The sequence below is a fragment of the Choloepus didactylus genome, chromosome 21, assembly GCF_015220235.1.
Source record: "Choloepus didactylus isolate mChoDid1 chromosome 21, mChoDid1.pri, whole genome shotgun sequence".
Lineage (NCBI taxonomy): Eukaryota > Metazoa > Chordata > Mammalia > Pilosa > Megalonychidae > Choloepus > Choloepus didactylus.
In genome coordinates this window covers 16,202,390-16,223,912 of record NC_051327.1, presented here as the reverse complement: position 1 = coordinate 16,223,912, position 21,523 = coordinate 16,202,390, and the positions used below count along the sequence as shown (strand labels likewise).

The 21,523-nt window shown below is 54.3% G+C and overlaps 1 protein-coding gene across 3 annotated transcripts in view; it reads left to right on the top strand.

Moving 5' to 3' along the window:
• Nucleotides 1–12,571: 12,571 nt before the first annotated feature.
• CLIP2 (CAP-Gly domain containing linker protein 2) overlaps nt 12,572–21,523 on the top strand; it is a 75,286-nt gene continuing 66,334 nt past the window's right edge. For 2 of the 3 annotated variants that reach the window (XM_037814457.1, XM_037814455.1), the window contains exon 1: nt 12,572–12,852. The gene's annotated coding sequence lies outside the window, so the exon portion shown is untranslated. Of the gene's footprint in view, nt 12,853–16,859; nt 17,004–21,523 lie in introns of those variants that run through there. The other variant, XM_037814456.1, reaches the window with a different exon arrangement.

Genomic DNA, 21,523 nt, shown 5'->3' with positions numbered 1-21,523 from the left:
TGCCTTTTCCAGAATGTCACATAGTCAGAATCATATCATATGTAGCTCTCAGACTGGTTTCTCTCACTTAGCAATTTGCATTCCATACTTTTTCTAGATTTCCCATAGAAACTTACATGTAATGGAGATCTTAACGGTTGGTGGAACAGTTCACATTCTTTGTCCAAGTCGGGCTCCTTCCAAAAATGTCGAAATCACTGCAAAGGGACGCAAAATTTTATAATTAGAGAAGGATTCGGGTTGGTACCTGGACTTGCTCAGAATTTTTTCTCCCTTTCTTTTCTGAAGCTTCTTTTTAAAAATATTTTCAACAACCTTCTTCTTACTAATTTTTGCTTCTTTCTTGTTCTTGTTCTGTGTTCCGACCAGCCCAGAGAACCTCAATTGGGAGTGGGTTGGGAAAAATTTCATTTCTTTCAACGTGGAGCATTTTCCCATGCCTGCCCTGTGCTAGGAGACATTTTCTGTGGCATTTTACTTAACCTCTACACTTCCGTTGCGGAGAAATTTTTATTCCTATTTTTATAGACGAGAAAACTGAGTGAGGCTGGGAGAGCAGATTTGCCCAAAGCCACGCGGCGGCGATGCCTCTGCCGGGATTCGAACCGCGGTTTTCCCGGCGCCAAAGCAGGGCTCTAAGCCTCGGCTCGCCGCTTCCTGAGCGGGCCCTCATTTTAACTTTGATCCAGATAAAAAAGCGTTTTGAATTTCCCTCGTTTCCAAAGTGGTGTGACAGTGTCAGCAACCTGAAAAAACATTTTCATGGGAAAGAAAGTTCTGGTTCGAGAAAGGCTGAAGGGAAAACAAAACAGGAAGTGAAGTGCTCCCAGCCCCGGTGGAGCATCTGGGAATCTCCTAGAATCAGTCCCGCCTGGGGCTCGTGCCTGCAAACCGCCCCATGCGGATCCGCCCTCCACGGGGACTCGGGGGCGGGGAGGGGCTCCGGAAGCCCCTGGAATGCCCTCCCGGGGAGTCATCCTCTCCCAGGGCTCCCGCCCGACCTCATTCCCGCCCCCGGAGCAAATCCCTGGTGATGATTACTGCCAAGAGCCCTGTAGAACATTTTATCTCATTTTCCTCTCCAGATGGGTAGTTTTAGCATATTCCCATTTTACAGAGAGGGAAACTGAGGCACGGAGCGGTGACGTTCACGGTGCAGGGTCACACAGACAGTAAGTGGCAGGAGCAGCGTTCTAAGGAAGGCTGTATCACCTCATCCTACAATCTCCGAAAAGACCCTAAGACTTTTTTCTGAGCAAGTCCAGGTACCAACCGGAATCCTTCTCTAATTATAATTATAAAATTTTGTGTCCTTTTGCAGTGATTTTGATATTTTTGGAAGGAGCACAGCTTGGACAAAGAATGTGAGGTATCCACCAACTGTTAAGATCTCCATTACATGTACGTTTCTATGGGAAATCCAGAAAAAGTATGGAATGCAAACTGCTAAGTGAAAGAAGCCACTCTGAAAGGCCACATATGATTCTGACTGTGTGACATTCTGGAAAAGACAAAGACATAGAGGCTCCGATGTGTCGCTTTCCCAGGGAGAGCCCTGGGACCTGGATCATCGGAAGTGCCACCTCATCTCCTACTCAAGGGGAAAAAAAAAATAAAAAACCAGTCGGGGTGGGGAGCAGGGATATTTGGAGTCCAAAATGTCTGGGGCATCAGTCTGGGAGGCGTTCAAAGTAGCAGACAGAGGATGCTGAGAACTGGCTACAGCCGTAGAGGGGGCTTCCTTGAGAAACTGGGGTCCTGGAGTTCTGAGGGCTGGGACTTCAAGAATAAAAATCTGGGAGGGCCCACGGGGGACACTGTCCTCTCCCCCCAGTCCCACCAGCAGACCAGCCTCACCCACCGGGGTGGCTGAGCTGGTACCAGCCTGCTGGAAAACAACTGCCAAGTCCACATTTTCATAGTCAGAACGTGAGCCAGGTGGAAGGAAAGCTGAGGTCAGGCTGGCAGGAACCCCCTTTCCCCCACCACTTGCTGCTGCTGGGGGTGCTGCTGCTGGTGGGGGCGAGGAGGTAAGGGGGTCAGGCCCGAAGGACCCCCAGAGCACGTGGTCTGAGAGGCAGGCCCACCGGCAGGGCCAGGGGAAGTCGGGGGATGGGAGGTAGGGCATCCTCTGGGATCAGTCCCAGGATACAGGGGTCAGGCTGAGCTGGTCACTGCCCCCCAGAAAGTCCAGAAAAGGTTTCACAGCCACCATACCCTGGCATACAGCTGAGAAGCCCACCTAGGGGAGGAGAAGTTTCATTTCCTAGCCCCCTTCTGTTTCCAGGCAACTTTTAGCTTTCCAGAGTCCTGTTGTGGGTTTCTGGCATCTCAAGATTGCTAGATGGCCCTTAGATCCTTATTTGTAAAATGAAGACACTGGATTGAAATATTCCAGGATCTTACAACATTTCCAAACACTGTGATTTTGTGACATTTATACATTTGTTATGGAATCACGTTATGTCTCACTCTAAATGACATTTCCTGAAAACTTGGCTTAAAAATAAATCTATATTTTAAATACATATCCAGAGCTTGTTATTTACTACTTTGTTTTGCAAAGCAAAGAATCATTTTGTAAAGCAAAAAAAACTTAATTTTATCTAGGGCTAAAAAAAAAGATCCGGAGAGGAGCTCCATCCTGGAAGCTGGTTGTGTAGGTTTGTGGATGTGCACTAGGCAAACCTGGGCTGCCTTTGCGGTTCTGTCATTGATTTATTTTGTCTTTCACTTTTCTGGGTTTGGTTGTTATTACAGCAATAAAGATTCACTTGGCTTAAATGTTGAACATTACAGGTTTACTTTGTTACCTATTGGAAAATGTATAATTCCTAATCTCAATGCCAATTAAGGCTTTGCTTTAGAAGTTTTCTTTAAGAATTGTCCTTGTAAGGGAATGGTCTGGTTTGCTAAAGTTGACGCTATGCAAAATACCAGAAATGGATTGACTTTTATAAAAGGGGGTTTATTTGGTTACAAATTTACAGTTCCGAAGCCATAAAAGTGTCCAAACTAAGGCATCAACAAGATGATACCTTCACTGCAGAATGGCCAATGGCATCCGGAACACCTCTAAGTTGGGAAGGCTTGTGGCTGGCATCTGCTGGTCCTTTGCTCCCAGGTTGCATTTCAAAATGGCTTTTTCCAAAATGTCTCTGGGTGTCTCTTAGCTTCTTCAGCCCCTGTGCATCTAAGCATCGGGGTCCTCTCTTAGCTTCTTGAGAGCAAACACTGGGCTAGCGTCTCCAAACATCTCCAAGCATCTCCAAGTGTCAGTGGCAGTGTCAGCTCTTAGTTTCTCTCCAAAATGTCCCTCCCAGCTGCTCTGAGCTCCTGTTTGTAACCTCTTTATAGGATTCCAGTGATTAAATCAAGACCCACCCTGAATGGGTGGTGTCCCTGTCTCCATGGAAATAATTTAATCAAATGTTTCATGTTTCACCCACAGTTGATTGAGTCACATCTCCATGGAAACAATCAAAGGATTCCAACCTAATCAACACTAATACATCTGCCCCCACAAGACTGCATTAAAGACTATGGCTTTGGTGGGCGACATATTATATCCAAACTGGCACAGAGGGTATGGAGTTTTGTGTTGGCATCTTGACGCAGCGTCTTTGCAAGAGTCATGTTACTAAAATGGAAATTGAAAACCTCTGACTTAAACAGGGCCCCCCCAAAGAGAGTTTCTATTTGGGGTGATGAGAAAGTTTCGGTAATTGATAGTGGTGATGGTAGCACAACATTGTGAATGTAATTAGTATCACTGAATTGTACACTTAAAAAATCTTTAAAATGGGAAGCTTTGTGTTATATGTATTTTGCTACAATAAAAAAGTTTTTAAAAGGGCCCCAAGGACTTAAACCATGAAGAAAAAATGATGACACCTTTGACTACATTAAGATTAAGAACTTCTGTCCATTCGCAAACACAATAAACAGTTGAATAGAGAGCCACAAACTGGGAGAAGGGGTTGGTGATTCTTCTAACCAATAAAGGATACATAAAATAATCCTACAAATCACTGGGGAAAAATAAAACAACCCCAAAGGAAAGGGGCAAACGCGTGGATAAGAATTTCCCAAAAGAAGACACTTTTATGGCCCACACACTTTAAAAAAAGTACTCAATCCCATTTGTAATCAGGTGTTTGTTGTTCTTGCTTGTTTGTTATTTTTTGTTTTTTACACCTATCAGGCCAGCAAAAATTAAAAGGCCTGACATGCAAAGTGTCCTCATGGGTAATGGACAAAAGGAACCTTATGTTCTGCTGTGAGAATGTATCGTTAAAAGGAAAACTTTTCATGCAATTTAGGATCACAGCTTTATTGAGCGAGTCATGAATTGGGCAGCATCCCATTCAGAAAGTAGAAGGAGCTCCGCCAAGGGGGTGAAAGGGGAACTTAAATAGGACAAATGCGGAAGCAAATGAGGAAATGTTCTGATTGGCTGGCATGGTTTCCATTTTACCTGGGGTTTTACAGCGAAGGGAGCAGATAGACATTGGTTGCTGTGGTATGTCCCATCTGATAAGCTAACTCTCCTGGACTGAAACTGATTTCTCACCAGGTGTTGTTTACCTGCAGTTCGGTAGGGTGCATTCCATTTTCTCGGAAAGCCCCTGCAGGTCCATTGTTTTTGTTTTCTGGAAAATCCTTTCTTGGAAAGGGGTCCCTCCTGGCAACGCCATTGGATATTTCTTAACAGTACATTGGTATAACCATTTTGGAAAACAACTTGACATTCATTACCTTATAAAGTTGCAGATGCTCGTTTCCTAAGACCCTGCAAAATTTCACTCCTAATGTGTATCCAAGAGAGACCTGTGCATCTGAGCACCGTGAGCTTGGAACAGAATTGCAAAAACAGAACAAAACAAAACAAAAAACTGGAAACAACCTAAATATCTGACAACAGGAGAACAAGTAAATTAAAGCCATCCTATTAGGTATGAAGTGTTATCTCATTGTGAGTTTGATTTGCATTTCCTTAATGACCAATGATGTTGAGAAGCTTTTCATGTGCTTTTTGGTCATTTGTATATCTTCTTTGTGAAATGTCTGTTCAAGTCCTTTGCCCATTTTAAAAATTGGGTTGTTTGTCTTTTTGTTGTTGGATCAAAAGAGTTCTTTTATGTATTCTGGATACTAGACCCTTATCAGATACAGGATTTCCAAATATTTTCTCTCAATCTGTGGGTTGCCTTTTCACACTCTTGATAATGTCCTTTGATGCACAAAAGTTCTTAATTTTTATGAAGTCAATTTATCTATTTTTTTCTTTGGTTGCTCATGGTGTCTAAGAATCACTGCCAAATACAAAGTCAGGGAAACTGAGGCACCGTAGTTATGTGTCCTGCACGGGGTGCCATAGAGAGCTTGTGCAGAAGCTGCCTTCAGCTGTCTTGGCCAGGGGAGGAGTGAGGCAGCTGGCTGGTGACATTTCTGCCAAAGATGGTTCATTTTAGCCCAGATCCTCCACCACTCCTCCTTGCTCTATCTTTTATCAGAGTTGACCCCTCTCAACTGACATCACTACCCCTGCGTCTCCCTGCCCAGCCAACCTGAAGAGACGGGAGTGAGAATTCTTGGTAACAATCAGCCCCACTCCCCTAAGCCCCCTGACTCACCTACCCTCTCCTGAGCCCCTCACTTGAGAGTCAGGGGTGACCCCGAGCACCCTGGTCAGACACCATCAGAGCTCTCGCCGCTTTAGACCGAGTCTATCTGTCTGTCTAGCACCTGGGATGTGGAGCCTGGCATTCCCATTTTGCAGACAAGAAAACCGAGGCTGAGATGTCATCCAGGGTCATAGAGCTGGTGCATGGCAGCTCGAGGTCCCATAGGGTCTGCTGCTTCCTGTGTGTCTTTCTTCTGACATGCGTGCCGCCTGCCTCCCAGAGCCCTGAGAATCACTCTCCCCCCGACTCCCGCTCCTGAGGGCCATGGGAACCTCTGTGCACAGAGTGTGAGATCCTAACACATCATCTCATGGAGAACGTGGGGTCTCACAGCAGAGCAGCAGAGTTGGAAAGACAAGTGTGCCATTGTCCCTGGCCCTGCCAGGCTGGGCTAATGCCCACCCAGGCACCCGGGAGCTTCTTTGGGCAAGCAGCTGGGGTCCACCCCTCAGCAAACCTTCCTCTTAGCCTCAGAGGCATGGCAAGCTGGGGTCCCTCCTTTCATTGGGAGGAGATGGGAGCCCAGATGTGAGGTCCTGCCTCAACAATTTGCTCATTTTCAGTACACACCTTCCCAGCTGTTGAAGCCTGTCCAGCTGTGTAGCTGCACCTCCGGTCTGTGCATTCAAGGCCACTGCCCCGGTGCAGGCTGGACCCCTGCCCAGCCCCTGCCCCCCACTCTGCCTCCTATCACCACATTGTCCCTGCCTGGCCTAGGAAGCTTCAGGTCTAAAGTGCAGGCTACCAAGTCCCTCCCCTGCCTAGAACCCTGCAGGGCTCCTTATTGCCCTCAGAATAAAGCCCCACCCCATGGCCCAGCCATATGAGGCCCCCCTGCCCTCATCTCACTCCAGCTCCCCGGCACTCCAGCCATCTGAGCTCTTTGAGGTTTTTCTCAACATCATTCTTGGGCTGCCCCTTCTGCCTGCCACACATCCTTCAAGAAACACCTGGGTTGTCACCTCCTCCCAGGAAACTGCCCTTAGTCCCACACATTAAAATTAAATGTGGCCCACTGCACCCATCAACTCCTCCAGGAGCTCTTATCACTTTACACCAAGATATCTATGTGCCTTTTCAAAACAATTTTGCAGCTTTGAAAAGTAGTAAAAGGGGTTTTGTTGTTGGGACAACAGCAGTTTGAATATGAGCCTGACCTTGGTATATTACACACATACATGGTCCACACCTGTGTGATGAAGTAGCAGTTTATGAATGGTGAGGCCTCAAGAGGAAACTGTGGAGAAAGGAGGCTGCCGTTTTTAGGAAGGCTGCGTTGCCTAGCGGGACTTCTTTATACCTCCTGCTGGAAAGCACAAGGTTTGGACAAATGACCTCCCGGTTTCTTCCCAAACATCTGGTCCACAGATACCAGGGACAGAAAGACATCCAAGGTTCAAGGGACCCCAGAGGGCAGGGGGAATGAAAGAGTGTGTGAGCTGGACCACGAAAAGTTAGACTGAACAGTATAATTCTAGGTGGACGAGAGCACCCGGAGGGGATGGGACCAGTGAGGTCACTGGCTGGGGTCTGTGAGGCCAGGGTGAGCTTCCTTAGGACCCGGTCAAGGGACAGATGCCCAGCCTGACCAAGTTCTCCCCACTGGGACCAAAGTGAAAAAACAAGTTTCCCAGAGAGCCAAATTTAAGGGCTGTCCTTTACGTAAAAAATGACATTCTTCTTATCTTTTCCTGGTGCTGAAATGCCCTTTCTTTTAGGAAATGACAGCGCTAGCGCATAGTTATTTTTTCCAATGTCTTTTCTTGGTAAAATAACAAACTGGTAACATTCTGTCAGGCTCTAGTGTTTTATTCGTTCATTTGTTGGTTTCTGGGGTGGCGAGGGGTCTTATTGGCCTGTGACTTACCAGACGGCCCAAAAGATAGAGATGTCCCCTTAGGCAGGGGCCTAGAAAGACTTTGTAGTCTGGAGAGGAGGAAAACAGGCTTCCAGAGCACGTCACTGCCTCAGCTGAGTGACGCAACACACAGGCATGCACAGGTGGGGACGTGGAGAGAGGAGGAATGAATGAGGCACTGCAGCTAGGAGGGAAGGCCTCCTAGAAACTTCTAGAAACTTCCAGAAACTTCCCTTGGCCCCAGTGGCCCTACCTGGGAAAGGAGGAAGAAACCCCAGGGAGGAGAGGCAGGTCATGAGCACCTACGACCTTGCCCAGAGAGGTGGGGTTTCTTTCCCACAGGAAACCCATGCGCACACCTGGTCCGGGTGACTCCTTAGAGAGCATGGATTTTACCCGGGGGTGGGGGGGCTTTTTCCTAGGCAGCCCCCATTTCCAAGCCCGTGGCTGAAGATGCCCACTCAGGAGTTTGGCCAAGGAAAAGCAGCTCCCATCATCGGGCCTCAGCGGCAGGCTCGGGATTTGAGCCACCTGGGTACAGCAGGTGACCCAGCGTTGCCGGTTCCCAGCCAGCACTTCATGGGAGAGGCAGGAAGTGTGGTGATCAAAACCCCCACTCTTTGTTGGACAGCCTGGATCCCACACAGCACTGCTACCTGCCCGCTGTGTGAGCATGGACAAACGACACACCCTCTCTGGGCCTCAGTTTCATCTGTAAAACAGGGCAGACAACCCGGCTCCACATGGTTGTGGAGATCACAGGAGCTTATAAATTCTCAGGGGCTGACAAAGGTGCCTGGCGTGTAGTGAACAACAAATGCTGGCATGTCGTGGGCACTCAACATGCTTCACGTGGCATCTCCTCTCAGTGTCTTGATCTTGGGTGCCCCGTGGAGGAGGCTGTGTTTGCCATATCACCTACTCAGGGTCAGAGAGTTGGCGGCGAGTGACGGAGCTGGGATTCGAATTCACATGGTGGCCACCAGGGTTTCTGTGCTGTCCTCCCACCTTGGGAGTGTCCCTTAACCTCTTTGTGACTCGGTTTCCCCCTTTCTAAAATGGGTACGATAGTTGTATGCATGTCTGAGAGTAGTTGGTGAGAGTTAATGAGTTAATACATGGGAAGTTCTTAGTTGAAACCTGCCCTGTGATAAGTTCCCCAGAATGCCAGCTTTCATGCACTCCACAAGCGTGGCTTGTCACCTGTGCTTAGGAGATGGGGCTGCTGCATGGAAAAGCCCCCACCCAGGCCCATCGGCTTATATCACTCAGTTGCAGAGGCGGGTAAACCTTTCCCTGCAGCTGTGCTTGCTCACCACTGGCTCGACCAGCCCTGGAATGAGGGGCCACACCTTCGTCACGGGCAAGTAGAGACCAGGGAATGCAGAACTGGGTTCAGCAAAAGCCCAGGTGTCTGGAAATGAGGGTGGCAATGGCCCCAGCTGCTATCTCTACAGGGACTTCTCTCCCAGCCAGCTGGGGCCTGCCGCACCGCCCCGGGCAGCTGGGTCCTGCTAATTAGAAAGGCAGAGGTCTGTATCTGAACATCATCATTGGAACAGAAAGGGGGTTGAGTCTGTTTCTTTTGCTAACTTGTCCATTGTAGGAAAATGCAGAAAAGGGGAGAGAAAAATCACAGTCTTCCTCTCAAAAGCCCACACTCTGCAGTTTGTAAGGTTGGGATCATCCCATGCCCAGCAACTTTATGATATGCTTTTTTTCCAATGGACATCAATGCATAAGTATTTGCCCATGTTATTACAAATTCCTTGTAAGCAGTAATTCAGACAGTGTCAAAGTTTCCATCATGTGGCTGTCCCGTTGGTTCTAGAAAAAGAATTAAAAGCATAGCAGGGAGGCGGGGCAGCCCTGGCCTCTGCATGGACACCCGGCTCCAGACCTCAGAGAATTCTGCCCTGGCTCCCAGATTAGTCCAACGCCTGGACCCCCGTCCTGTGTAAACCCCCCTCCTGCAGGGCGGCTGCTCGGGGACCAGTGTCAGCAAGAAAATGGCCACCTCAGCACTTCCCGTGGAGGCAAAAAGCCTGGGTGAGAGGCCCGTTGGGGAAGGCTCCTCCAGCCCCCCATCCACACCCTCTCACTCTCCCACCCTAGGCCTGGCACAAACCCAGCTCACTCTCCCCTCCTGACAGGATTTGGGTTAGCTGCAAGAAGAACTTCCACAGATAGAAGCTTGTTCTCTCCTCTCAGGTGAGTCGCCCTTTAGAAGCTCAGTCCAGGGACTTCCAGGTGAGGCTCCTTGGGCAGCTGGCATTCTGTTAGCTACCTGCTGCTGCTCTGGATGACACTGGGGTCCATCAGTGAGGGGCAGGGCGGGGAGGCGGGGTGATGGGTGGGCGGGAGTGGGTGTCCAAACCTGCTGGGCCCGCACAGGTGAGCTCAGGTGCATCGTGGGACACGTGAGTCCCTGGGCAAGACCTGCCCATCTTGAAGACCTGTTTCCCTCCCCATGTGAGGGGGTGTTGGAACTAGATGATTCTTTCACTTTCAACAATGGACATTCTCGGTCCATCCACCACGGGCAGGTGTCCTGGGAGTTTTGGCCACTTCCCTGGTTCCAGAAACTTCAGGTGTCAGAGGAAGGGAGGGGAGAGGAGCCCTGAGGGCTGAGGTGCTATTTGATCCTAGTCAGAAACTACCTGACTTGGAAAATCACACTCTCTGCTACACCCCTTCACCCCTACCCACTATCTGCCCCCAACTCACCCCATCTTTTCTGAGCTCTCTTCCTTGACCTCAAACCTGGCTCAAGACCAGGAGGGACTTCGAGGGGTCAGTGAACTGTCTGAACCTGTCTGCAAAACTGTGTGCGTGTGTGTACGTGTGTGTACGTGTACCAGTGTGCATGCACGTGTTTGCTTGTGTGTGTGCATGTGTGTGTGTGTGTAAGCAAATTGTACGTTTCTGGGGAGAGTCTCCATGGATTTCAGGTTCTCAAAGGGGTGTGCACCCCCCGAAAGTTGAAGAACCTCTGAGCTGGGCTGGGAGGCTCCCTTGCTTCCTCTGCGGCTCGCCACCCCATCCCCCACAACGGCCACCCCACCACCACCACGCCCAGCTCTAGCCTGGACCCCGTCCAGCCTGCCTCTCACACTGTCCCCACACGAGCTGCCAGAACTTTCTCAATTGCTCTCTCCGATCAGGCCCCACCTGCTGTCCACGACAGCACCGCCGTGGCCTTAGCAGCCGACCTGGCTCCCTTCCTCTCTTCACTTGTCTCACCTGAGGCTCCTGCCCTGGGAGGTCTCACCTCCTCCCACCAATTCCCAGGGAGAAAGGGGACATGGCAGATCCTTGGGAGGGAGCAACCTGGAGAAGCCCTGCCCTCTACTCTTCAGGCTTCCTTCTCTCCAAGGCAAGAGGAGGGGGTCATCCCTGTTAGCAATCACTGGCTCCCTCAGAAACTCTGACCATGGCACTCACAGTCTTTCATGATCTCATTTCTTGAATGCTGTGTACTAAGTGCTATTTGTTCTAAGCACTTTATGTAGATTAATTTAGTCAACCTTGACAACAATCCAAGGAGGTAGGATCTATCATGAGCCCCATTTTATGGGCGGGGACACTGAAGCCCAGAGAGGGCTGGTGACTTCCCCAAGGTCACCCAGCTGGTAGGTGATGGGGCTGGATTCTGGAGCCCATGCTCTTACCACTGCACTGCACCTTGGGTCCTGTCTCTTCCTCCCCAACCAGCCACCCCAGCTACACAGACCGACTAGCTGTTTCCTGAACCCACGCTCTCAGGCCTCCATGCCTGGGCTCGCACAGCTCCTCCACCGACTCTCCTCCATTCTCACTGGGTTGACTCCTTCTCCAAAGCCCGCTCTACTCTGGGCTCACTCTGCGCTTTCTTCCCCTTTGGGTCTCCAGCTCTCCTGCACCCCCCAAGCTGGGGAACTCCTCGAGGGCTGGCCCAGGGCCTGGTGCTAAGGAGATGCTCCATCATTATATCATCACGCAGTTGCTGGCCTTTTTGAAACGCTACCCGCCCCCGATTTACAGATGGGGAAACTGAGGCCAACGGGTTAAACAACTTCTCAAAGATTGTGGAGACCAAGGCTTGAGGTGGTGGTGGCAACTTGGCAAGTTCCTTCATTCATCAAATATCATGTTAGCTTATCCTTTGCCAGGCACTGTAGTGGGAATCTTAGGGGATATGTACAAACCCACAGTCTCACTATACAGACATGCTTCTTCCAACATTTCAACATCCCCCTACTCAAGGGAAATCAAGGTAAATTTGAGCGGGACTTTGAAGAGGAAGTACATTTTGTCAAATGGAGAAAAGGGGAAGAGCATTACCAGTAGAAGGGCCAACAAGGACAAAGGCACATAAGTTAGCTTTTCAGAGGGGGTCAGGGCAAGCAAAGCCACTAGAGGTGGCCCAGAGTCTGAGAGTAGGATGTTGGGATATTGGTTACGTTTTGGTCCCTGGGCTATCACTTAGAGCCTATGCCTTCCCACCCAAGGGCGGTCCCAGGCGAGGAGGGTGCAGGGTTCATCTGCATCTCGGGTGCCACTTTATTCAGATGCCTTGGGAGAAAATCACCAGGAGACCCATGCCAGGGCTCCGGAAAGCCCCAGGAAGCCCTGGAGTTCTCACCTCAGCTACCCCTCCTCATCCCTTCCTGCCCAGCCTAAGCCTAAACGTCACCTCCGTGAAGCCTTCCTGGAAATTCCAGGTAACATCCCTCCTCATCCCCCACCACCTTCCCCAGCTTCTGTCTGTCTCAGGGATCTGCAACATCCTTGTGGGCAGCGCATGGCTGAAGGATAATGTTCCATCAAACGGTAATGAGGCACCTATTGTGCCCAGGGCGCCCCACAAATGACGGCTGGGGACCGGGAGCGGGAGCCTGCTGCGTTTTCCGCACGCCCGCCCGCCTTCCGCGCGGCGCCGCGGCCCGAGAAACGTAAGGCCGCCGCGAGCGCGCGCCCGCCCCCCGCCGCCCTGGCCCCGCCCTCCGGCGCCCGCCCCAGCGCCAGCCCCTTTTGTTCCCTCCCGGCGCCGAGCCGCTCGCTCCGCGCCCGCTCAGCCCCGCTCGGCCGCCCGGGCCGCCTCGGTGGGCGCCTCCCGCTTCCCCGCGGCCGCCGGGCCGGCAGACAGGGCGCGAGCCCCGGGGCGGAGCGCGAGCCCCCGGGCCCGGAGGCGGCTGCAGCCCGGTGGGCAGCGCCGCGCGGGGAGGGGCCGCAGCATCCTCGCCCCCTCGGCGCCGGGGCCGGAGCGGAGCGGGCGGCTGGGGTGCAGGGCCTCCCGCCGCCGAGCCGGATGCCGGAGGGGCGCAGGTAGGAGCGGCCGGGGCCCCCCGGAGGAGGGGGCTCTCCCGGGCAACAAAGGAGGGAGGGCGGCGGGGAGGCGTTGTCGCCGCGTGGGGAGACGCGCGGAGGTGGGAGGCTGCGGGTGGGCGTGAGCCGGGGCCGGCCCTGGGATGCACCCCTCCTGCCCAGTCGGGAATCGGGGGGCCGTCCCCGGCCTGCAGGTCCCCTTGGTGAAGGCGTCGCCAGCACCGTCGTTGCCCCCGCCGACAGGCTGGGGTTCGCCCATCTGCTGGGGACCCGCCCGTCCCCCTCCCAAGGGCAGCGCCAGGCGGCTGGACGCGCCGCGGGGCTCTTGGGGCGCGCAGGCCCGGGGAACGGGGTGCACAGGCTGGTGGGCGCGGCCGTACAGTCCCCCCCACCCACCCCAGACCCGAGCTCCGGGAGAACCCGGAGCCCTCGCCCCGCCGGCTGGGGTCGCCTGGCAGATGCCCTTTTGCAAAACTTGGTTGAAGTGCGTGGCGGAGGGGGTGCCCCCCCAAGCTGGCGCGGGTGGCTGGTGAGGCAGCAGATTTTCTCCCCTCCCCGCAGGGAGGGGCCGCGGCCGCCGGGGATGCTTCGCTGGCCTCCCGGGCCCGCCCCGGCTGTTTGGGCCCTTCAGGCGGGGCCTGGGCCTGGCGGGGGCCCACTGGGCAGTGACACGCAGGCCCCGGCCCCACCCCGGGAAGGACCGGCAGAGGAGGCACCTTGTGGGGGGCATCACATACCCAGCAACACGTTCCCCAGCTTCCCTTCTGGGTGAGCAGTGGGGGTCTTTGTGAGATGCCTTGGGGAGGGGGCGGTGGCCTAGAGCTGAGGACAGAGAAGGAGGTACAGGGAGCACCACGTGGGGTGCCCCACCTCGCAGGCCCCTGACCCCTCCCCCTCACCGGTTGTAAATGTAAACAATGAGCCCTTCATTCATCCGGCTTCAGTCACCTGGCCCCTGCGGTCACCTGGTCTCTGCAGGTACACGGGACAGGAGCCTCCCTGCCCCTCGGAGCCCAGCTCAGCAGCACCTGCTGAGTGAAGTGATGAGGGAGGTGGGAGCCCACAGAAGGGAGGATGAGGGGAGCCAGGAGTTTGCCAGGAAGTGGGCAGAAGCTTCCGACAGGGAAGAGAGCACAGAAAAGTCTTGGGGTCAGAAAAGAAGGCAGGAGGAGCAGCAAAAGATTTAGGGTGACTGGGACTTGGGGTTTATGATGGGTGACAAGGGATGTCCTGTTAAGGGAAAGCCTCCTTCTGTTCCTCCTTCTTTCCCAGGAGGGGCCGCTCACTCATCCCGCTGTATACAGTAGGCACTCATGAGCATGGGATGCATTGGCGTTTGTAGATGTTGGGGTGCAGGGGGGGGGAGGGAGATGGAGCTCTGCAGGCAGGAGACCCTGGTGAGGTCCTGGGAGGTTCCTCAGCACGCAGAGTTGCCTACCAGCTCCGTCACCTGCCCATTGGGTGATCTTGGACAAGTCTCTACCCATCTCTCTGCCTTAATTTTGGAACTATAAAAATCGGGACTCTAATGTTATCATGTGTCAGAGTTGTCGAGAATTGAGTGTGTGAATGTGTGTGTAGTGTGTGGACCGTCCCTGGCACAGAACAAATGCCCTGTGTTTGTCATTGCTGCTGCATGGAATGGCCCTCCAGTCTCCATTTGCACACCTTGGGTGACAGGAGGCTCATCTCCTCCCCAGGCCATTTCTCCATCTTCAGGCAACCTTGCCTGTTAGGCCTGCCCCGGGCCTTGCTGGCCTCTGCCTCACTGTGGTTTCTTTCCTTGGTTGCTCCCTCTGCCCTGGCCCGACCCCCCTCAGCGATGGGGAAGCCATCACCCCCACGGTCCCAGTTGTCCCTCCCTCTGCTTGGCTGCTCCAAGCCCCGAGCAGCCTTACGGATGATGGCGGGAGATGGTTCCCTCCCGGTCTCCCCTCCCCCTCGAGGTTGAGCCTGCCCTCTGGGTGCCATCTGTGCCGCCCACCCCCTGCCCCCCGCTTGCATGCCCACAGGAGGGCAGCCTCTTTTTCGATCCTCCTGGTTCCATGCCCAGTGGTTCTTGGGGAACCTCAGCCTTTGCATAGGCTTAGAAAACAGTTATTTATCTGGCTTTTAACTACCCCCCTCCTCCAGCTGGCTGTGTCTTGCCTTCCCACCCTGGCTCTCCCCATGCCCCCCGCTGCTGGCCAGGCCAGGACGCGCCACCCTGACGCCCCCCCCCTCACCTTTTATAAACTGAGTAGCGTGCATGGCTGGACGCTCAGGGCTGGCCTGCGGTGGGGGGCGGGAAGGTCGCCGAGCCTGTGTCTTTGGGGTTCTTTTATTGCAGGGAGCAGAAACCTTCTCCAGTTAGGTTAAGTGAAAGGGGAGTTCGGAGTAGGGAGCAGGGAACTTGTGCAGTGAACATTTGCCGGCGGCCCCTGCTCCCCGTCGTGTCTGCCTCCCTCTGGGCTGCAGGTTCATTTTCCCGGCCCCCCCCGGGGCAGCGGTCCCGCTCTCCTCTCCCTGCAGGCCGCCTCTCTCTGGGTTGTCAGGATGGCTGCCCTCAAATGGTGGCTTCGGCTCGAGTCCACAGGGCCTTGCAGTGGGGCTCCCCAGGGCCAGTGTCCAGAGAGAGACTGATTGGCCCAGCCTGGACGAGGGCACCCAGCCAGCTGGTGAGGGGCCGGCTGGGTGGTCTCTAGGGCTGTGGAAGGCCCAGTTTGGAGGGCGGGCTGCGGGTGGGGGACAGCGCTGGGCCCAGTGGGTAGAGACAGTGGCTGCATCAAAGGTGCCTGGTGCCGTGCTGGGCGAGGACCTGGGCGTCTCCATCCTCGGAGAGGCAGACTGTCAGTTACCCATGGTGCCACCGGCCGTGGGCCTGTGGCTCGGGTGAGACCCTGAGACCTGGAAGGGCAGCGTGGGCTGGGGAGGACGGGGGGCACACAGCGGCTGCCACCCCCCGACTTCCCCGGCTGGGCTTGGGAGCAGGAGGCTCTCCCTGCAGGGCCTGGAGACTGGGGCCCTCCCTGCGCCCCAACCCCTGCCCCTCTGTGTCCCATCGTTTCCCTCTGGCTGTGCTGCCAGCCTCCCCACCACAGAAACAACCCTGCAGCACTCGTTTTCTTGGAGAAAAGCTTCCAAATGTTAATGAAATGTTTCCTTTCTGAGAAGAAAGCAGACATCCCAGGTGGTTTTTATTAACAGGGCATAAATCTGGGGCCTCCTCCACTTCCCGGCTTCCGTCTTGCAGGAATGGCTCCTGCTTCATCCCTGGAAGTCGTGTCTGGAGCCCAGAAAGTCACCGGCTCCAGGTTCACTTCCCTTCGTTGCCCTCTTGGCCTCTCTGCCATGAAAGGGCAGAATTTCAGGCTCAAGGGCAGCGCCTGGTTTTCCAACCTCCCCTCCCTCAGGAGGCGTCCCTGGTGGGCTTCTGCCTGTGGCCCAGGCTGGCAGATTCTGTCCCCAGCTCCCCCCGCAGCCCCGGGATGCCCCAGCCCCCAGCAACGTGCCCTCAGGAAGCTTTTACTGAATCTGGAAGACATCAGGCGCTTTCTGGACGGATAAGTGACGTGAGCCCATCTGAGAAACGTTTGAAGAGTGGAAGGGACGTCTGGATGCAGTGGGGGTCACTGCCTGGATGCATCAGTTCTCGGGGCACCAGGGGTGTGGGAAGTCTAGGGGGCGGGAGCTGGGTCGTGAAGTATGGGTGTGTTGAGGGGCATTTGGGGAGGGCGTTCCTGAGGGGTGCAAAGGGAGAAAGGGTGAAGAAGTTTGGGTATGTCGGGGAGCAGACCGTCCGGCTGGGCCTTGGGAGCCCACCATTCTTCCTTGGCGGTGACTGGCTGTCCGTCTGTCTGGCTGTCTGTCCCTGTGGGGAGAAGATGATGGTGGGTGCCTTCGGACTTCGTGTCTCCTTGTCGCCTTCTCGTTCGGCTCAGGTTGTCCCTTCTCCAGCATAGACCGCTCCCGGCATGAATCCATTTGTCTGCCTCTTCCCTGGCTCGGCTCCTTCCTGCTCTCCGTTTGGTTCAGAAAGGACCTGAAGTGGTTTACAAAGATCGATGCCGTATAACAAGATTAAAAATAAGTGAGAAAATTGGGGCAAGAGGAAACCAAGGGTAGCAAACACCACATGAAGCTGGAGGGGACTTCTGGACCTTTTATTGGAGGTAACCTTACTCCCAGCTTTCTAGCAGCAGATCCAGGGGGGCAGGGGGATAGGAGTTCGGGTGGCCGTGTGTCCTCACCTTGTTTCACGTAAGCCCCTAAGCCCGTGCCACATATCACATTAAAGCGAAAGTGAGGGACGGTAAATCCAGGGAGGGGCCGAACAGCAGGTCCTGGGGTGCCCCCCCCTCGATAACCGGCTAGAATGCAGAAGGGGGGACGGCAGGGCTTTCTAACTCTCCTCCTCGGAGCTGCCTGCTGCTTGCTGGCAGCTGCAGGGAGCCTGGGACGGCTCCTGGGCCAGGGGAGGGCGAGGCGCCGGTGACGACTGGAGCGGGGCTGCCCCTGCTCCAGAGAAGCCCCAGCTCCCCAGGAGGCCTGCCCAGCCCCCCACTCCCAGACGTGGAAGGCTGCGATCGTGGGGTGCACAGAGAGCACCCAGTTCATGCCGTGGCAGGTGGGGAAGGGTCTGAGAGGTGGCGAGGCCTCAGAGTCTTGAGGGAGTTTTGCGAGGCAGTTTGCTAAGAGATAGGAAAGGGGGTCAGTGTTCTGGGCAGAACGTGGTGGTGCCGGAGGTGGGGTGGCCTCAGGAGCGGGAAGAAGTCCGGGGAGGCTGGGGCGCAGGACGCCGGCACAGAAAGGGCACCAGGCGACGAGGCCAGAGGCAGGCGAGGGCCGGGTCGGCTGGCAAAGCTGCCGAGGAGCGTGGCTCGGCGTTGAGGGCGGCGGGGGCCCTCCTGACCGCTTGTCGAAGTCTCTGCCCTCGACCCCCCAACCCTGAGGTGAGCCGGTCCTGGTTTTGAGGACGTAAAGAGAAGCAGTCAGGAGCACCAATTGTGCGACCAGGTGGCCCGAGTTCGAATTCCAGCCCCGCTCTTGATTCGTGTGTAACCTGGGCAAGCAATTCGACCACTCCTGCCTCAGTTTCCCTCCAGTGGAATGCAGCTAATAATAGTATCTTCCTTGTAGGGTTGTTGTGCCGATTAAATGAGTTAATATTTATAAAGTGCTTCGTTAGAAGGATGCCAAAATTAAAGGAAGCCAGTGCCTAAAGAATGCATGAATTGTCACAGGTCTGGGGCCCCCATAGCCGGGAGCAGCTCTGCTGAGGACTGGGCCTCACTTGGTCCCAACCCCCCAGCGACAAGTGCACCCGACACAGGTTCTTAGTCAAATACGGTGAAAAAGCAAACCCTCCTCTACGTCCCCCGTGTATGGGGCGTCCTCTTCCCAAAGCACAGAGCAGCACAGATGCTGGGTCCCTGCCTGTAGCCCCGGCTGGAGGGGGCTGTGCTCGGCAGGCACTGCCCTGGAAGCTTTCTAGACAAAACCTCCTCTAAACCTTGCTGTGCCCCGTGAGGTGGGCTCCGTTGCCCCCCCTGTGTTCCGAGTGAGAACAGTGAGGGCCAGAGGGGACGGTGACTCCTGAGCCTTGTTTTTTACCCTTTTTCTCATGATCACCCCTGCCCCCAAGGACTCTTTTTGGATCCTTTTTCCCCTAGTCCCTACCCTGCTACTGCCACATGAAATTTTCATACCACAGATTCACTCTATAGTTGTTTAGGGACTGGAGCCCTCTGGGGGCCACAAACCATTGTAATATCTGTGATTTTTTTTGCTCCCCCAAAACCAGTGTTTGCCCCCTTCGGGGTGACGAATTGTCCAGAGCTACTTTCCTGGTGGCAGTGGCATCGCCTCTCAGAGCAGGTGTCTGGGCTCCGTTTGGTGCTCTGTTGCCTGCTCCTTGGAGTCTGTGTGCCCAGGCCCAAGGGAGATGCTTCCGGAAGGCCTAGAAACCTGGCGTGAGCCTGGGGGACCCTTTTTGCCAATGAGAGCCGGTGCCCCCGCAGGGGAGGCCTCAGACCCCGTCTGCTGTGATTGGGGCCTGCTGGTAGCTTCTGCGCACGCTGAGCCCACGGTGGAGGGACCTGCCCTCTGGGGGAGACCTGCCCTGTCCCCAGGGCTGGGCTGCCACGCAGGATGCCAGGCAGTTGGAAGCTTGAGCTACTCCCGTCTGTCCCATGCGAGGACAGCTCCCACCCGTCCGGTGAGGGCTGGGATGGCTGTGCACACACTTCTGGGTCATCACTCAGCATGGGGAGGCTGGGCAAAGAAGGTGACAAGCCAAGCACCTGCCCTTCCAGTGTGCTCTCCTGTGGGTGTGGGTGAGTGTGTCTGACATTCAGCCAGAGTTTGGTGGTGGAGGTGGGGTTGCCTTTCTGGAAATACTAATAAGAGAGCTGACTTGGAGGGCTTGTTAGTGACCAACCTCACCCCGGGGATCCCCGGTGTGCCCCCCTTCCCCTCTACCCTCCCCCACCCAACCCCAGCAGCCCTGGGCTGCCCTTCAGAGGTGGAGACGGTGCCCACGGCCCCTTGGCCTGGTGGGTTTGTTTCTCCTCCAGGCTGCCACGTCCTGACCCTTCTGGAGTTCGTCACCAGGACTGCCGTCCCCTTTGGCCAGGACCTCTCCTGCTGCCAGGGCCAGGCCCCAACCACAGTGGGTGGCCTCCTCCCTGCCCCTCACCTGCAGAGGAAGGCTCAGGAAGGAGGAGGCCGGGAGCTGGGGTACTTGGCTCCCGAGCTGCCTTCAGATCACTGCAGGCAGGAGGTCATCGGTCAGTTCAGCACGACCCGCTTTGGGCCAGGCTCTGGCGCCTCATCACTGTAGACTCGCGCCTGCCTGCGGGGAGCCCACAGACCCCCGGGGAAATGGGTGCCGTGCTGGAGCCACACAGGCAAGTGTCGCTGACTGGGGACAGCCTGACGGGTGGGAAGGCCCCAGAGCAGCAGAGACGACCTGGTTTAAAATCCGGGCCTTCCCTGCTTCCTCCTCTCCCGCCAGCATCCTCCCCTAGCCCGGGGTAATTTTAAAACGCTTTTAATTCAAATGCACATAATAATTGCACAGCTGGTTGAATTTTCTCCAAGTAAGACACCCGTACAAGAGCATCAAGCTCAGAACACAACAGCCAGCTCCCTAAGAGCCCTTCTTGTTTTTCTTTCTGGCCAAAGCCCCATCCAAAGGTAGCCCTTTCCTTGGCTCTGACACTGTCAGTGAGCGTGGCCTGTTTTTGAACTTCCTTTCGAGTGGAAGTGTACAGTTATACTCTCCACATCCTCTTATATCCAGGGTGAGGGTTGTGCGATTCATCGTTGTCGCGTGTAGTGGTAGTTGTTTGTTCTCGCTGCTGTGTGTTATTCCATTGTGTGAATAAACCATGATTTGTTTACTCATTCTAACGGTGATGGATATTTGGTTTATTTTCAGATTGGGGCTGTTACGGAGAGCACGTGCCTTTAGGTGTGCATCTGCACACGTTTCTGTTGCATGTCTACCTGGGAGTGGAATTGCAGGGTCTCGGGGTTACGTGTGTTTGGTTCCCTATGGAATGCCAAACCGTTTTCCAAATTGCTGGTACCCGTTCCCGCTAGCAGTGCACAAGCTTCCTGGGCCTTGCACCTCCTCGCCGACACGTGGCAGGGTCAGCCTTTCCCCTGTATCCGTTCTGGTGGGCAAATGGTGTTACCGTAATGACTAATGATGCTGAGCAACTTTTCACAGGTTTACGGGCCTTTTGGAGACCCTTTTGGGGAAGTGTTTGTTCAAGTCTTCTCACTTTTCTAACTCTTTCTTATTGATTTGTTGGAGTTCTTTCTATATTGTGTGTGAATCCTTTGCCGGATACATGAATTGCAAACATCTTTTCTCCCTCGTGCCTTACCCTTTCACTCTCTCTCAATCATGTCTTTTGATATGCAGAAGCTTTTAATCTTATTATTGTCCAACTTATCAATCTTTTCCCTTATCATTAGCAGTTTCTGTGTCCTGTTTAAAGAACCTTTGCCTCCTCCAACGGTACGGAGATGTTCTGGGTTTTCTTCTAAAAACTGTATTGTTTTGCCTTTCACATTTAGATCTGTTGTCTGTCTGGAATTGATTTCTGTGTCTGGTGTGAGGTAGGTGTATTAGTTTCCTATGGCTGCTGTAACAAATAGCAAGTAAGCCACACACTTAGTGGCTTAAAACAGCACAAATGCATTCTGTCACTGTTCTGGAGGTCAGAGCCTGCGGTGGGCCTTCCTGGGCTAAAGTCAGGGAGGTGGCAGATCTGTCCTTCTCAGGGCTCTCGGGGAGAATCTTTTGCAGCCTCTAGAGGCTGCTGCAGCCCCTCGGCCCGCATCCCTCCTCCTGTGTCTTCAAAGCCAGTAGTTCGTGCCCCGTCCCCTGCTGCCTCGCTGCGTCCTTCTCTCCTGCCTCTGTCTTCTACTTCCCAGAGCCTTCGTGGATACATTGACCCACCTGGATGACTTGGGATACTGGGCCCATCTCTAGGTCAGCCGTTAGCAACCTGAATTCCCCTTTGCCACTTAACCTGACGTATCCTCAGGGTCCATTGTTGGGATATGTTATTCTGCCTACCATGGAGGGAATCCTGATTTTTTCTTTTCCCCATGTGGTTATCCAGTTGACCGAGGGCCACTTATTGTAAAGGTCTTCCTTTGCTCAGGGGTATTATTC